This window comes from Elephantulus edwardii, unplaced genomic scaffold (genome assembly GCF_000299155.1).
Source record: "Elephantulus edwardii isolate Elephantulus edwardi_28Jun2011 unplaced genomic scaffold, EleEdw1.0 scaffold00161, whole genome shotgun sequence".
Classification (NCBI taxonomy): Eukaryota; Metazoa; Chordata; class Mammalia; order Macroscelidea; family Macroscelididae; genus Elephantulus; species Elephantulus edwardii.
The window spans coordinates 6,431,945-6,436,085 of record NW_006399911.1 but is presented as its reverse complement, the minus strand read 5'-3'; the positions used below and the strand labels follow the sequence as shown (position 1 = coordinate 6,436,085).

Genomic DNA, 4,141 nt, shown 5'->3' with positions numbered 1-4,141 from the left:
GATGGATCTTGGCTGAAAGCAGGGAATACCAGAGGAATGTCTATCTGTGTTTCATTGACTATGCAAAGGCATTTGACTGTGTAGATCATAACAGAGTATGGCTGACAAACCAATATAAAAAAATAAGAATTTTCTTAAAAAATAAGATAGAATGAATATGCAGAGTCAGTGAACCGAAAAGAACTGGCTTACATTGAAAAACTCAGAAAGTATCATATGAGCAGGAGCCAATAGTAATGAAGGAGGAATTGAAGTTGCACTGACAGTATTGGTAAAAAATAATCCCCAAGGAATCGATGACATATCAACTTATGTTATTTCTGTTAACAGATACAGCCTGGTAGATGTGTTTATCAGTCTATGCCAGGAAATTTGGAGGACAATTGTCTGGTCAATGAGTTAGAAGAGATCTATATTTGTTCCCATTCCCAAGAAAGGTGATCCAAAAGAATGTGGAAACTATCAATATCATCAATATCACATACAAGCAAAATCCTACCGAAGTTCATTTAAAAATGGCTAGAACAGTAGATAGATAGGGAACTTCCAGAAGGTCAAGCAGGATTTAGAAGAAGACATGGCACCAGGGAATAGCACTGCTATTGTCGGATAATTTCTGGCTGAAAGTAAAGAATATCAGAATAGTGTCTATTTATGCTTTATTGACAATGCAAAGACATTTGACTGTGTGGGTCATAACAAATTATGACTAACTTTGAAAGGAATTGGGATTCCAAGCACTTAATTGTGCTTATGTGAAGCCTATACCTAGACCAAGAGGCTGTTGTGCAAACAGAGCAAAGGAACACTACACGGTTTAAAATTAAGAAAGGAGTGCATCAGGGATACCTTTTCATTCTATTAAATCTGTATACTGAGCAAATGTGCTGAGAAACTGGACTCCATGAAGAAGAATGTGGCATCAAGATTGGAGGAAAACTTATCAATATCCTGGCTTATGCAGATGACATGATCTTGCTTGCTGAAAATGTGGAGGACTTGCACATGTTGGAAAAGACCAAAGATATAGCCTTCAATATGGATTACATCTCAATGTCAAGAAAACAAGGTAACATCATGATCAATTGAAACTGTCTGCAACTTCACCTTACTTGGATCCACAATCAATACCATTGGTACCAGCAGTCACAAAACCAGGAGACGTATTGCACTGGGAAACTCTGCAGTTAGCGACCTCCAAATTATTTAGGAAGGATGATGTTAGTTTGAGGAATTAGGTGTGTCTGATTCAAGCCATGATCTTTTTATTCACTTGCTATGCATCTGAGAGCTGGACAATGAATAAGGATGACAGAAGATTTGAAGTCACAAAACCAGGAGACGTATTGCACTGGGAAACTCTGCAGTTAGCGACCTCCAAATTATTTAGGAAGGATGATGTCAGTTTGAGGAATTAGGTGTGTCTGATTCAAGCCATGATCTTTTTATTCACTTGCTATGCATCTGAAAGCTGGACAATGAATAAGGATGACAGAAGATTTGATGTCTTTGAGCTGTGATGTTGGAGAACATTACTGAACATCCCGTGGACTGCCAAAAGAACAAACAAATATGTCTTGGAGAAAGTGCAGCCAGAAGACTCCTTGAAAGCAATGATGATAAAACTTTGTTTTATATACTTCAGGCATGTTTCTAGTAGAGGTTATTCCTTGGAGAAGGACATCATGTTTGGAAAGGCATAAGGTCAGTGAGAGAGAGGAAGAGCCTCAATTAAATGGATTGAGACAGGTGATTGCTGCTAAGGACTAGTGTGTCAGGGAGTGTCAGGATGGCACAGGATAGGACAGGGTTCAGATCTGTTGTTCATAGCATCACTATGGGTGTACTCAACTTGATGGCACTTAACAAGAACAACAAGAAGAATTTCTTGTTACATAAGATTAGCAAAACAGGAATCCATGAATTCATGCTTTTCCTTTTTTTTAAGTCCATATTTTTCTTTGCAAGCAAAAAGAGATTTATTAGAGGAAATAATTTGCAAAGTAAGAAAGAGCCAGATGTCACTAGATTATATCATAGCTAACAAAGCAAGACAAGATCCTTTTATAGTCTAGAGGTGGAAAAATGATATCACGTTTATTCATATAGAAGATAGGATTTTCAGTTACTTGATCAAAAGTTTGAGTTCAAAAGAGGCCATGGCCGATTGGCTACTCCAGCTCAAAGCTGACCCTCCATGTAGGTGATGGTTTTGAATTCATGAACCAGGATGCCTTTGATGTTATCATCACGGACTCCTTAGACCTCATGGGCCCCGCTGAGAGCCTCTTCAAAGAATCCTACTACCAGCTCATGAAGACAGCCCTCAAGGAGGATGGCATTCTCTGCTGCCAGTGGGAGTGCCAGTGGCTGCACCTGGACCTCATCAAGGAGATGCGGCAGTTCTGCAAGTCCCTCTTCCCCGTGGTGGCCTACGCCTACTGCACCATCCCCACCTACCCCAGCGGCCAGATCGGCTTCATGCTGTGCCCAAGAACCCGAGCACCAACTTCCGGGAGCCAGTGCAGCAGCTGACACAGGCGAAGGTGGAGCAGAGGCAGCTCAAGTACTACAACTCAGACGTGCACCGGGCGGCCTTCGTGCTTCCGAAGTTTGCCCGCAAGGCCCTGAATGATGTGAGCTGAGCAAGGAGCTGCTGTTGCCACCAACACCCAGAAACCTCGGACCAGGGAGCCCCAGGGTGCCCGGGCCCCCCAGCCCCACACAGGGCCCTCTGCGGGCTCTCATTGATCAAGCAAGTGTTACTGGCCCCAGAATGCTGCCCCCCTGGGCAGACTGTGTCTTTCTCTCAGTGTGGCGCCCAGCCTCCAAGCCTATACCAGCTCTGTACAGCGCCTTCTCTGCCTTCTGTCGCCACTCACTCACCAAACGTGTGTATTTATAACAAAAAAAAAAAAAAAAAAAAAAGAGGCCATGGCACCAGGGATGTCATTGCTGCTGTCAGATAGATCTTGGCTGAAAGCTAAGAATACCAGAATACTATCTATTTGTGTTTCACTGACAATGCAATGGCATTTGACTATGTGGATCATAACTAGGCTAACATTGAGAAGAATGAAAATTCCAGAACACTTAATTATGCATATATGAACTCTATACCTAGACCAAGAAGCTGTTATCTGAACAGAGCAAGGAAACATTATATGGTTTAAAACTGGGAAAGCTGTGCATCAGGACTGTATCGTTTCTTCACACCTATTCAATTTGTATGCAGAGCAAATCATTACAGAAGCTCGGCTTTATGAAGAAGAATGTGGCATCAGGATTGGAATAAGATTCATCAATGACTGTATTATGTAGATGACATGACCTTGCTTTCAGAAAATGCAAATGACTTGGAGCAATTACCTAAGGAGATCTTCAATATGGGTCACATCTCAACATCAATAAAACAAAAATCTCCACTACTGGACCATTAGGCAACATTATGATACATGGAGAAAAAAATTGAAATTGTCAATTATTTCATCTTGCTTGGATCCACAACCAACATCTTTGCTGCCAGCTGTTAGATCAGGAGACATAGCATTGGGAAAGTCGGTTGTCAGGGATCTCTTTAAAGTACTGAAAAGCAACAATGTCAATTTGAGGACTAAGATGCGCCTAATTCAAGCCACAGTATTTCCAATCACCTGCTAAGCGTCTGATAGCTGGACAATGAACAAGGATAACAGGAAAGTTTGTTTGAGTTGTGGTGTTGGAAGAGAGCATTGAATAGACTCCCATAGACTGCCAAAAAAGAAAAGATATGTCTTGTAGAAAGTGCAATCAAAGTGAGTGCTCCCTGGAGGAAAAGATGGTAAAGCTTCATCTCACATACTTTGAGCATATTGTTAGAAGAGGCTAGTCCTTGGAAAGGTGAAGGGTCAGCAAAGGAGAGGAAGATCCTCAAAGAGATGGATTGATACAATATCTGTGGCAGTGAGCTCTAATGTGCTGGGGATGATAAGGATGGTGTAGAATAGGTCAGAGTTCAGGTCTGTTGTTCATAGGGTCACTTAACAACAACATCAAAAGGATAAGACAGTCATGTGTATTCATGAAAGGAGCAAAAGCTGTATGGGATTGGCTCATGGGGGAGGGATTAAGATAATTAAGAACATGCACCGTTTTCTTTCAA

At 41.6% G+C, this 4,141-nt stretch overlaps 1 pseudogene; it reads left to right on the top strand.

Moving 5' to 3' along the window:
- LOC102852420 overlaps positions 1-2,645 on the top strand; it is a 28,079-nt pseudogene extending 25,434 nt beyond the window's left edge.
- Positions 2,646-4,141: the final 1,496 nt, after the last annotated feature.